This window comes from Balaenoptera borealis (assembly GCF_965194805.1).
Source record: "Balaenoptera borealis genome assembly, chromosome: 20".
Classification (NCBI taxonomy): Eukaryota; Metazoa; Chordata; class Mammalia; order Artiodactyla; family Balaenopteridae; genus Balaenoptera; species Balaenoptera borealis.
The window spans coordinates 43,904,768-43,918,245 of NC_138879.1; the positions used below are offsets into that span (position 1 = coordinate 43,904,768).

Consider the following 13,478-nt stretch of genomic DNA (forward strand, 5'->3'; position numbering starts at 1 on the left):
CTGCTCCTCAGACCGCAAGGACGCAGGGCCGGGGATGGCGGGGACAGCGGGGACCGCGGTGCCGGGAAGCCCAGACACTGAAACCTCGGGTGTGAGGCCCTGGCAGATGATTCACCTCGGGGACCTCTCACGCAAGGCCAGTGAGGGGTGGGAACCTCCGGGACAGCCACCCATGGAGAAGGGCCACAGCCAGGCCAGCTGCATCATCCAGGGCCCCTGGGCTGCTTGGCAGGGTCCCCAACACAAAGTCTGCACAGGAGGCCAAGTGACCCAGAGAAGGCTTCTTAGTGATTAAAAAGGCACAGCCCCAGTGACAATGACTCTGACCTAGCAGAGTCTGATGCGGCACGGTACAGGGACTGCCCAGCATGGGGTCTGCCCCCCACGATTCTGGGCATATCAAATAGCACCTCTGAACCTCAGTTCTGGCCTCTGTAAGTTGAGAATGGCGATGGAATCTTACAGAGGGATCGCTGTGTCACAGCAGGACCTCAGTGGGTAAGTCTAGGCCACAGATCTGCCCTGGCCCTGTCACAGCCAAGCTGGGGAGCAAGAATCTAGGTCTTTCAAGTCTGAGCTTTGGACTGGTCCTCGGTGCCTAGCACCCTGCCCGGCAATGTCAGCGCACCATAAAGATTTGCCCAAACCTTTTGCTAAAACCATCTTACAGGAGAAGAGCTCTGGCTTTATTCAGAGTTTACCTAGTCCGAGAGGCAGATCTCTACAAACCATTTCTCGGGGCTGCTTTGCCCCTGAGGAGGTAGGAACCTTGGAGGTGACGGCCTCCACCTGCTCCCACCGGAGATGTCAACTATTCCCCAGGTTCTTCAGCGTGCTCCTTAGCTAGGGCTGGCAGGGCACCCGTTAAAGGTGCGTCCTCCAGCCCCAGGACCACAAGAAGAGTAACAGTAACAAGGGCTGTGAACAGCCTCGGGGCATCTCAGACAAGAACAGGATCAGGGACATCCAAGGAAGGTGGTCAGCGAGCAGCTTGGCTGTGCCCGCCCAGACGTAGGCAGCTGTCCGCTGGTGAGTGCACAGCTCTCCAGGGGGTCTGTCCCCACCAAGACACACGCCAGGGCTAAGAATAGATGGCGATTAATGAGCTTGGCTCCTGCCTGTGCCATGACTCGGGCTGAGCACCAGATGGACCAATAAAGCCGGCATCAGGCAGCCAGGAGCCTCTGACTGCGGAGGCCGAGGGGCTGTGTAATTAAACTCCCCCCTAGTGGTCACGCGGCCCTTTGCACCTACATGTCACTAATCAATCCCACACAGCTCCCAACCTTATCAAATCTTGTGTCCTAAGCAAGCTCTTGTCTGCAAGCCCGAAGCTGTCCCAGTAGAAAGAAAGGGAAACCAACATTTACAGAACCACCACCGAGTTCCGGAGACGGAGCCAAGAGTTAATATATTACCCCATTTGGGCTTCATGACCCTTCAGGACAGGGATTCCCATTCCTATTTTACTAACGAGGAAGTCAAGGCTCAGAGAGTCACCTGCCAGAAGTCCACTGGCCGGTAGGCAGAGGGTCCCACCTGCCTCTGGGCACCGCTCGCTTGGTTCCATTTATCACTGACGCAACCCACGCTTCATGGATTTTCAAACCCCACGGTGACCATGAGGAGACACACATCACAGGAACACATTACTGATTATGAAGGCCAGGCACTCTGCCTAATGCTGCAACTTCCACATGCCGCCCCCCCCTTCCTGCCCCCAGCAGGGAATGTCCGGGCTGGTGTGTGGTCACCCGGAGAGAGGCCCTCCATGAAGAGCTGGGGCTCGTGGAGAAGCAAGGCGTGTGCTCTGTTCCCCCACCTGCAGCTTTTCACCCTCCCAGACACACAGCAGGGGGAAGGCAGCACTGGCTGGGAGTCCCTGCTCTGTGGCCCACAAGAGGGCTTGGTCACTTTGCAAGTGGGTGTTTCTTCTCGTCTTCGCAGCCCTGAGAGGTGGGTCTCCTTCCCCCTCTGTGTAGGGAGGTGAAGTGACTTGCTTGGGGCCACGTGGGAGTCAGTGGCAGGGCCGGGACTGGACCGTGAGTCACCAACGCCCATGCTTTCCCCCTGGAACCGCGTCCGCAGGGGTCCGCAAGAGGCTGCCGCCCACCCTGCCCCCAGAAGGCAGGCAGGGGGCCAAGTGGAGCCCACCACCCGTGATTAAGCATCTGGCTTGGCTTCTGGCCAACTCACGTCTGCCTCACTGGACACTGAGATACGGACGCCGCGTTTCTGCCAGACACTCTGTCCCAACACCCAACTCATGGTACACAGGTGTGGACCAACCCCCTCACCTGAGGTCCCACAGCGACACACCCACAACTCCTGACACCTGGCCCAAGGCCCTGCCCAGGGTGGAAAGAGTGGTTTTGAGTGGCCTGTCTCAGCCACAGCAGGGGCAGCAGGAGGGGTCAGACACCCCACAGGGGTCCCTCCCTCCCAACTAGACCAACACCTCCTGGGCATTTTTTTTTTTTTTTTAATATTTGTATGGTTTTTTTTAAGGTTTCATTCATTCATTCATTCATTCATTTATTTATTTATTTATGGCTGTGTTGGGTCTTCGTTTCCGTGCGAGGGCTTTCTCTAGTTGTGGCAAGCGGGGGGCCACTCTTCATCGCAGTGCGCGGGCCTCTCACTATCGTGGCCTCTCCCGTTGCGGAGCACAGGCTCCAGACGCGCCGGCTCAGCAATTGTGGCTCACGGGCTCAGTTGCTCCACGGCATGTGGAATCTTCCCAGACCAGGGCTCGAACCCATGTGCCCTGCATTAGCAGGCAGATTCTCAACCACAGCACCACCAGGGAAGCCCTCTCCTGGGCATATTTTTATCCTCTGACTAAGCAGAGTCCACACCTGCCCGGCCCTTCACACTTGACAAAGCATCCTGTCTGTCTCCCACGCACACCGTTCGGCTCTCACAACAGCCCTGGGAGAGCTCCGGGGAGTGTACAGGGCAGGGTGAAGGATTCATCTTCTCCATCTGACACTCAGGGAAGATGAGACTCGGAGAGGGAGGGGACTGCCTGGAACTTCCCGGCTACAGAGGGACCCGAGACCTGAAGCCAGGCTCCCGACACGCCAAGTCCCAGCCCCTCACCCACCCCGACACCCCCCCCGCTACACACGTGTGCACACACGCTCTCGACACGCCGGCCTTTTCTCTTAAAAAACGGCTGCTCTCCCTACGTCAACACCTTTTCATTCAAGCCACAACTGGTTGCCCAAGGCAAGTGGAAATTTTAACGATAACTTCAAAACCATTTCTAGTGCAGACGGTCCTCCAACTTAACGATGGCTCGACCTACGATTTTGACTTTACAATGGAATGAAAGTGATAGGCGTTCGGTAGAAACTGTACTTCAAAGTTGGAATTTTGCTCTTTTCCCGGGCTAGCGATGTGCGGTCCGACGCTATCCTGATGCCGGGCGGCCCCAGCTCTCCGTCAGCCACCCGATCACGAGGGTGAACCACTGATACGCTTACAACCATTGTTTTTCACTTTTGGTACAGCGTTCAATCAATTACATGAGCTATTCAACACTTAATTTAAAAATAGGCTTTGTGCTGGGTAATTTTGTTTAAGGTTTTCTAGGCTAAGATATGATGTTTGGTAGGTTAGGTGTATTAAATACATTTTCCACTTATCGATACAACGGGGTTACATCCCACTAAGATCTGTAGTTTTCCCCCCAATTTAAATAATATAAAGAAAAGTAACTAACTGTATACCTTGGTTAGTCTGGGATGGTACCAGTTTGGCTTTTTTCCTGGACAAAAGTGGCCCTGTCACCCGTGCTCCTTCCTGGGGGCCTGGGTCCCAGCCCAGCTTCCACTCTCCCCGGCCCTCCAGGGAAGGGCTGAGTGTAGCACTGGGTGGGGTGGGGAGGCAGCGCTGCTGAGGTTGGGGGACAGCCTGCTCTGATCCCAGACGGCTCAGGAAGGGAGGCAAGCAGGGATGGCTGCTGGAAGGTGCTGGAAGGTGCTGGAAGGCAACCTCTCACCCCACCTGGAGCCATCATTCCCTGGCTGGGAGAACCAAAGTCACATCAGAAACCCTTCGGAGCCAGTTTCTTTTATATTTTTTAGATAAAGTTACAGAGGAAGAGGAAGAACTCATCCATAATAAAAGTACCGTCCTCACAGCGTTTCCAGAAGGCCTGGGAAGATGCTGCACCTGACAGCAGGGGCTTCCTGAGGCCCAGTTACCCTCCAGTCAGGGCCCTGGGCTGGTCGGGGCCCCCATGGAGCCCCCGTGTCACATGTGCTTCCGTGAAGAGGAAGAACTCTGGGGAATGTGCCAGAGCTAAAGAGTAATCTGCCTGGGCGTGGTGAGGCAGATTCTCCTGTTGCTCCAAGATTCCAGAGCTCCCAGACAAACCCCAGGCCGATCCGGACATCAGGAAACTGGGCTGCGGCAGCCCCGGGATGGAGCTGGGGGAAGGTGGGGGGCGAAGGACATCGCTCCACGGGGCACCTCCTGCTCGTGCGCACTTCTAGGCCGAGAACCCCGAGAGCTGCCCGCCCGCCCCAGGCCACCTGGTCCACATCCAGACCTCCCTCCGCATCAGCGAGCTCCTCGGGCGTCAGAGGACACCTGGTGGTCCCGGATCCTAGGTCTGCTCTGGAGGCGTGGCAGGATCGGGGGAGTGGGTAATGGGATTTCACAGAAAGGGGGTGTCTGATTTTTTTGGGGGGGGCCTTTAGGGAAGGGACAGTGTCCTCAGCAGGTAGCTCCAGGCAACATCTGTGGGTGACCCATGTCCCCAGGGCTCTGTTCCTCAGGACCCAGAGCCACTCCTGCACATGGAGCCCCCTGACCCCCAGGGCCACACGGGCGTGGCTGGCATATGTCCAGCGCACTCCAGGTCACCTGGAGGGGCCCCAGGACACCCCTGTGAGCGGGGCTGGGTGAGGGTGCGGCTCTGGAGCCTGGCAGACTGGGTTTTTAGTCCTGGCTGGCCCGGCCACTCACAAGCAGTGTGACCTTGGGCAAGTGACCTCTGAGCTCCTGCCTGACTCCTTACCTACAGAATGGGGACAGTCACCTCTACCTCAGAGGCTACTCTAAGGACCACACTTGACAATTTTCACAGGCACCAAAGAGCTGGCAGCCGTGGAAGCATTCAATCCTGATCCGGCCTCCTTAGGGGCTGCGTGTTGCAGAAGCCGAGCTGCCCCTGCAGCCCATGGGTCCCTGGCTAGTCAACCGGTGAGATCCTGGACAGACAGGAGGCCAGGAGGCAGGTCATCCTCAAGAGGGTTTCTGGAGAGTTCTGAGGCCCAAGGCTGGGCAAACACACCCCAGCCAGACGTTCCGGCAGGGCAGGTCTGCAGCACCAGCGTTCTCCAGCCCCCTACCCCCGTCTCTGGCTGGGGCTGGATGCTGCCGGCCCGGGCTGGAAGTGGGAACCTGGAGGCACAAAGTCTGCCCGTGGGGCCTCCTTCTCCAGTCTCAGGAGCAGCCTTCACCCGCCAGCAGGCCCCAAAGTCACGTCTTCCTCTGTAGCAAGTCGGCACGAGCTGAATTCAATGGCTGGTGAGAAGGCCAAGCATCAGTACCCGTGGGGCCCTTCCAGGCCTCAGAGGGGCCAACAACACCCCACCGGCCACACCCTCGGAGGGGGTGCGGCAGGGCCCAGACTCGACCGCTTCCTTTGGTCCTCCCCCTCCCCCACCTGGCCCATTTTCCTGGCAGCTGACTCCAGGTGACCCCGTTTCCACACTCCCGGGGAGAGGGAAGGCCCTAAAGGGGTGACCGTGAGGATTTCCACGTCTGAACCCCACGGTGGGCATCACAGGGAGCACAGGGCAGGTGATCAGCAACTGGGCCCAAGCCGCGCCGCTGAGGGTCAGCCGGCAAGAGCCCGGCGCGGGAGGCCCGAGGCCCGGGCGCTGATCCCCGCGTGGTTGCTGGCTGGCTGTGACCCAGCTGTTGGATTTCTGAGCCTCATCTGAAAACAGGGATGGAAATACCTACCTGGTGAGATTGCCCTGGAGAATAATAATGCCTCACACCTCATGGATGCTTGGAAACACGGCAAAGAGCGGGGGGCCAGAGTGGCGTTAGAAGCAAGCTCTGCAGGTGGACCGAGCGGTTCAAATCCTGGTCAGTCCACCTGCACTGCGCTACCAGCTCTGCGCTTAGGTTTACTGAACTTCAGTGCCTCAGTTTCCCCATCTATGGAATGGGGTTAACTACTAGGATTCAATGAGTTGGTACATATTCTAAGCAGAAAGTGCTCAAACCTGAGATATTATTACCTTCATTGTATTGAGAAAAAGACAGCCAGGGGTGCATGCTGGCCTAGTGGTCTCTCTCCAGCCCCCGGGATCCTATCCCCCTCTGACCCCGGTGGCACACGGTGTGAAGGTAGGCTGGGTGCAGCTTCTGGAAGCCAGACACCCCATGGTGCAAAGCCGGCCCTCCAAACAGGCCAGGTGCCTCTTTTCTCCCCACCAGGGCTGTCTTCTGCCCACTGTCTGGGAAGGTCTCTCTGTGCATTAATTATACCCTTTATTAAGTGTTAGGACGAGATGCTGCCTGGGCAAGGGAGTCCGCGAGGCTCCCAGGCTCTGGCTATCCACCCCCAGCCCCGGCAATGGCTCTGCGCCCCAGGCAGTAATGCGGAGCCAAAGAACAGCTCCATGGGGACAGGGTTGGGTAAAAATAGCTCAGGCGGGCACATCCCAGCTTCCCGTGCTGCCAGGCACCAGTGGGCACACGTGGAACCCCACTGCAGGGAAGGTATGGGGGGAGGGATGGACACAAACTAAGCCCAGCGCCGGGGAGAGGCCAGCCTGCCGCCCGGCGAGGCTGAGCAGGCTTGAGGCGACTGGGGGTGTGGGGCATCAAAGCCCTCATCCACCCTCCCAGCCAGCCAACAGCCCAGGAACAGTGACAGGCCTGGTCAGGGTCTCGCTGCGTCTTTCCCACAGGTAGCAGACGATTCAGGTTAAGGAGCTAACTTGTTGGTGCCAATGCCCCAGGTGCACAGGGAGGGGATGGGGTTATCTGGGCCAGGATCCACTACACACCACTGTGGCTCAGCAGCTCTCATCAAGCAAAGGTGGTGGCGGTAGAGATTAGCAGCAATGCAGGCTGTCCCCAACTCCTGTCTGTGGCTGCCAGCTCCTGTCCTGAAGCCAGGCCTCGCTCTGCAGGCGGCCGGTGCTCATCAATGGCTCATAGGAGACTTTTCAGCAGGGGGTTGCCCAGGTGCCAGTCAAGGGGTGAGGGTGGGAATAAGAGGGATTTAGGGGTCCACATAGAGGGGCTGGTGCCTCAGCCTTGCCTTCTGAACAAAAGCAACCTTGACTCAGATACAAGGCCTCAGCTTGCCCACAACAGGGCCAAGGGCAAACCTGGGAGCACCAGGTTATCAAACTATTAGAGGTTATCACCCGTCTCAGCCAGCCCTGGGGACTGACCTCACACTGTGAGATCAAAGCTCTGCAGCCCAAGCTTCCCACTCTGATGCGGAGGCCAAAGTCAGGGAAACAGACAGATTGCCACCCCCAAGGCTAGAGCAGAATCCCCTCTAGTTAACTCCCTCCCAGGGCTGGGGCACCCAAAGCATCTTTCAGGCTGCCTCCTCCCAGCCAGGGGCTCCAGGATCCACCTCCTGAACCCTTACTTCAGGGAGGGCACCACCGGCAGCTGAAGACCACCCTTGACTGGGTTCCCACCCAAGAGCGGATCTCAGTGTAGACGCCCCAGCAGCTACGCTACTTTCATCATAAAGTAGACCCGCAGATCCCAGGAGGGGGACAATAGTGACAACAGGGCTTCCTCAGGAGCTTATTATTAGTCTCAAGTGGGAAATACTGAGAAGGTTTGATTCTCCCATCACCCCCTGGAGGGAGGTACTAAACCAGCCCGTTTTGCAGATGGGGAGACTGAGGCTCTCGGGCAGACTTGGTTCAGTCCAGGATCTGGCCTCCACCAGCTGTGGAGCCTCAAGCTGGTAACGAACGGAAGAGAAAGTCATGCTCGTGTTTCTCACGAACTCCCATTTACATAAAGCCAAGGTGGTCAGATGAGTTGGTCTGCTGTTGTACACACCACCACCACCACCACTACGGAAGGGGTGTGGGAAGGGGCGTGGAAGCCCGCACTGCCTTTTTTTCAGTGTTTTAACTGCAACTCCTCAACTGTCTCTCTGCCTGATCTCCACACCCTCCCCGCAGCACACTCGCTGCTGATAAGGTAGCGCCCCAGGAGTGCAAGGGAAAGGAGGGCATGACGTAGCTCCCAGAAAAACTGTAGAAACGAGGGATGCTGGATTGGCCCCCTGGCAGCCAAACTAAGGCCAGAGGTGGGCGAATCTCCTGCAGGGCAGCAGAACAGAGGGGCTGGAAGTCTTAAGGGTTGGGGTGAGATTCTGAGGCAGATCCTGGCAGCGACCACCCAGGCACCGGCCAGGGGTCTTTTGTCCGGCTGACCCGAATGTCCAGTCTGCCCTAAAGGCTGTGGGGTCTCGCTGAACTGGCACCAGAGCTGGAGACCACTCCATGTCCGTTCAGACCTTCTAACCAGCTCCCGGGGTCCAAGTTCACCCACCACCCTTCGGATCAGGACGAGCTTCCCAGGAGCCTGCTGACAATGAGAGGAGGGCTGCCCGAGCTCACTGCCGGAGTGCAATGCTCACTGAGAATGAATCAGCTGGCGTTTTGGTTCTGTGCGTCCGCGGAGGGACAATCTGTGGGCGTAAGTGGCACTCGAGTCCCAGGGGTGTGGGAAGGGCCAACAAGATCTGCTTTCCAAGCCCATTAGGCAACGGGTCAGACCCTGGACTCCACTGGAAATGCCGCTCACACTGGGGCCATAGCCCCACCCAGGAGACACTCTGAGCCCTCTGTCCCCACTTCTGTTCCAATAACACATTTGAGCACGTCAAAAGGTATCAGTTAAAAAATAAAAATAAAAATGTGTTGCTAAAAATCTAATGGAGAAGAAAATGGAAGAGGAGAATACTTAAGTCATCCAAAAGGATTCAGGAAAAGGGAGGAAAAGAGAATCAAAGATCAGACTGGAACAAACAAAAAGACGCATAATAAAGAGTTCAACCATATCAGTAATTCATTAAATGAAAACTGAATAAACCATCCTATTAAAAGAGATATATTGTCAGACTAGATTAAAAAAATGACATGCCATTTACAAGAGACACAATTTAAGCATAAGGACACACATAGGTGGGAAGTAAATGAATGAAAAAAGATACACCACGCAAACACCAACTAAAAGTTGGAGGGGCTATGTTAATATCAGACAAGAGATAGAGAGACATTAAGAAAACGATAAAAATCAATTTAACAAGATGTAACACTCCTAAGCGTTTATGCATCTAATAAAGTGGTTTCAAAATGTACAGAGCAAAACTTAACTCATCTCTCTCAGTAAATGATAAAGCACACAAACAAGATAATTAGAAGGGAGACAGAAGATGTGAACACAAGCTTGACAGGACACAAATATAACATTACACCCAACAGCTGTAGAATAAAACCATCAGATCAAAGGTTGATGAACATTTGGATACTTGCACAATACCAAATAATCACCCTACAGATTACTGCAACCCACTGACCCCACCCCCAGTACCACTACCGTGGAGAAAACGGGCTACTGTCATTTTGATGCAGTGATCAAACCTGGCAACGCTAATTAGGACCAATCACACACTGGCCTCCTGATGTGTTCCATTATGAAGGACACAGCATCACCTATCATATAGTCTTTACAAAACATTTAATTCTAATCAAGCCTTAAAACCTAACTTCTACTAAACGGGAAAGCAGGGGACAGAGGAAAAAGTTACACATCACCACGGGGAAACAATCAGACAGAAAGAACGTGGCACCTTCTAAGACAACTGGTCTGGTCTTTTCCAAAAGAGAAAGTCATAAAGAAGAGGGAGGGTCCCTGACTTCAGACTATACTACAAAGCTACAGTAATCAAGACAGTATGGTACTGGCATAAATACAGAAATATAGATCAATGGAACAGGATAGAAAGCCCAGAGATAAACCCACGTACATATGGTCACCTTATCTTTGATAAAGGAGGCAAGAATATATAGTGGAGAAAAGACAGCCTCTTCAATAAGTGGTGCTGGGAAAACTGGACAGCTATATGAAAAGAATGAAATTAGAACACTCCCTAACACCATACACAAAAATAAACTCAAAATGGATTAAAGACCTAAATGTAAGGCCAGACAACTATCAAACTCTTAGAGGAAAACATAGGCAGAACACTCTATGACATAAATCACAGCAAGATCCTTTTTGACCCACCTCTTAGAGAAATGGAAATAAAAACAAGAATAAACAAATGGGACCTAATGAAACTTAAAAGCTTTTGCACAGCAAAGGAAACCACAAACAAGACGAAAAGACAACCCTCAGAATGGGAGAAAATATTTGCAAATGAAGCAACTGACAAAGGATTAATCTCCAAAATTTACAAGCAGCTCAATATCAAAAAAACAAACAACCCAATCCAAGAATGGGCAGAAGACCTAAACACACATTTCTCCAAAGAACATATACAGACCGCCAGCAAACACATGAAAGAATGTTCAACATCATTAATCATTAGAGAAATGCAAATCAAAACTACAATGAGGTATCACCTCACACCGGTCAGAATGGACATCATCAAAAAATCTACAAACAATAAATGCTGGAGAGGTGTGGAGAAAAGGGAACCCTCTTGCACTGTTGGTGGGAATGTAAATTGATACAGCCACTATGGAGAACAGTTTAAAAAACTAAAAATAAAACTACCATATGACCCAGCAATCCCACTACTGGGCATATACCCTGAGAAAACCATAATTCAAAAAGAGTCATGTACCACAATGTTCATTGCAGCACTATTTACAATAGCCAGCACATGGAAGCAACCTAAGTGTCCATCAACAGATGAATGGATAAAGAAGATGTGGCACATATAGACAACGGAATATTACTCAGCCACAAAAAGAAACGAAATTGAGTTATTTGTAGTGAGGTGGATGGACCTAGAGTCTGTCGTACAGACTGAAGTACGTCAGAAAGAGAAAAACAAATACCGTATGCTAACACATGTACATGGAATCCAAAAAAAAAAAATGGTCATGAAGAACCTAGGGGCAAGACTTTATTCGACACAGACCTACTAGAGAATGGACTTGAGGATACGGGGACGGGGAAGGGTAAGCTAGGACAAAGTGAGAGAATGGCATGGACATATATACACTACCAAACGTAAAATAGATAGCTAGTGGGAAGCAGCCGCATAGCACAGGGAGATCAGCTTGGTGCTTTGTGACCACCTAGAGGGGTGGGATAGGGAGGGTGGGAGACACAAGAGGGAAGAGATATGGGGACCTATGTATATGTATAACTGATTCAGTTTGTTATAAAGCAGAAACTAACACACCATTGTAAAGCAATTTACTCCAATAAAGATGTTAAAAAAAAAAGAAGAAGAGGGAGGGGGATTTTTCTAGACGAGTGGTTCTCAAACTTTAGAGTCATTTGGAGTGTGCGGTGGATTGTTAAAACTCAGACTGAATCAGTTTCTGATTCAGTAGGTTTGGGATGAGGTCTGAAAATGTGCATTTCAATAGGTTGAAATAGGTTTTTTTTTATTTAAGTGCATTTCTAACAAGTTGTCAGGTTATACTGATGCTATTGGTCCCAGGGCCACACTGGGAGAACTACTGTTTTCAATTAACCAAGAGATATAAAAACTGAATGTTATCTTTGATTAGATCCCGGTTCAAACAAGCAAGCAAGCAAGCAAGCAAACCACCACCTAGCTGTAAAAGATCTTCTGGGGACAAGTAGGGAAACTGGAGTATGGAGTAGATACTGGGTGATATTAGGGAATGATGCTCGATCTTGCTAGGTGTGTTAACGGTATCTAGTTATGAAGGAGAAATGCCCTTAGTTTTAATAACATCTTGCCGAATTTTATTTCAAATGGCTCAGAAGAAAAACTCCCACACAGAGATAAAGCAAATATGGTAGCAGCACCGGGGAGCACCCGGGCACGAGAACCCTTAACGGTGCAGTCTTCCTCCACGACCAGCTCCCTGATGGTCTGTCCTGGTTGCAGGGGCTGGTCTGGGCTCCTCGTGAAACACTGTGGGGTTCCCTTGTGTGGTGATGGAGGCACGGCTACTGCAGGGGCTGTATGGTGGGCTCTGGAGCCACGAGGGCTGGGGAGCAGGTGCTGTGAGCCACTGCAGGGCACTGCTTACGGCAAAACCTATGGGAGTCCTGCAGGTTGGTGGCCGAGAATGGTGGCCAGTCCCACCCGCAGTGGCCTCCCATAATCAGTTCTTACAGCTCTCATTTTTTTCAATACGTCAGAAGTAAACCTTACATACATAGAGCGTGAAAGATAGTTGCCCCAAGCTTGCTGAACTGGTTAAGGAAAAGTGTAAAATCTCTTATGAACTTAGCTCCATTTAAAAGGAATATGGGGGGACATCCCTGGTGGTCCAGTGGTTAAGACTCCGCGCTTCCATTGGGGGGCGGGAGGGCGGTGCGGGTTCGATCCCTGGTCAGGGAACTAGGATCCCGCATGCTGCGTGGCGCAGCCAAATTAATTAATTAATTAATAAAATAAAATAAATAAAATGCATGAAGGATCTGAATAGACTTTTAAAAAGTTTTTAAAAATAAAAGAACTATGGGGCTTCCCTGGTGGCGCAGTGGTTGAGAATCTCCCTGCCAATGCAGGGGACACGGGTTCGAGCCCTGGTCTGGGAAGATCCCACATGCCGCGGAGCAACTAGGCCCGTGAGCCACAACTACTGAGCCTGCGCATCTGGAGCCCGTGCTCCGCAGCAAGAGAGGCCGCGATAGTGAGAGGCCCGCGCACCGCGATGAAGAGTGGCCCCCGCTTGCCACAACTAGAGAAAGCCCTCGCACAGAAACGACCCAACACAGCCATGAATAAATAAATAAATTAAATTAAATTAAAAAAAAAAATAAAAGAACTATGAAAGGGGGCAGCCATCCTTTAAAAATGCTATCCTAAAGGCAGAGTCAGCGGAAAGAGGGAGCTCTGAGGACCAGCACAACCTCCTCGGGTAAAACCAACCCTTGAGAATAAGAGCTGAAGTTTGAGCAGTCTAGATTACAAATGAATAGATCAAGAGGCAGGGGCGGCTCAAGCTGTAAGAATGTGAAGGGCCCCTCATCAATGGCGGGCTTTTGCCTGAAGGCAGAGCTACCTCCCCTCCTCTCGGGCTCTCCCTGGGGGCCAGGCTCCGCTCACCCTCCTCCTCCTCCTCCTCCCCCCTTGGAGGATGATTCCGGAGAACCTTTCTGTTATGGGCAGAATTGTGTCCCCCTCCCCCCGCAACCAGCAGTCTCTTAGAACATAACTGTGTTTGGAGACAGGGTCTTCAAAGAGGTAATTAAATTAAAATGAGGTTATAAGGGTGGCCCTAATCCAGTATGACCAGCGT

At 52.6% G+C, this 13,478-nt stretch overlaps 1 protein-coding gene across 2 annotated transcripts in view; it reads right to left on the minus strand.

Moving 5' to 3' along the window:
- The window catches only part of RAB11FIP4 (RAB11 family interacting protein 4), a 121,026-nt gene that overhangs the window by 17,536 nt on the left and 90,012 nt on the right, over positions 1–13,478 (minus strand). The gene's annotated exons all lie outside the window — the stretch shown is intronic.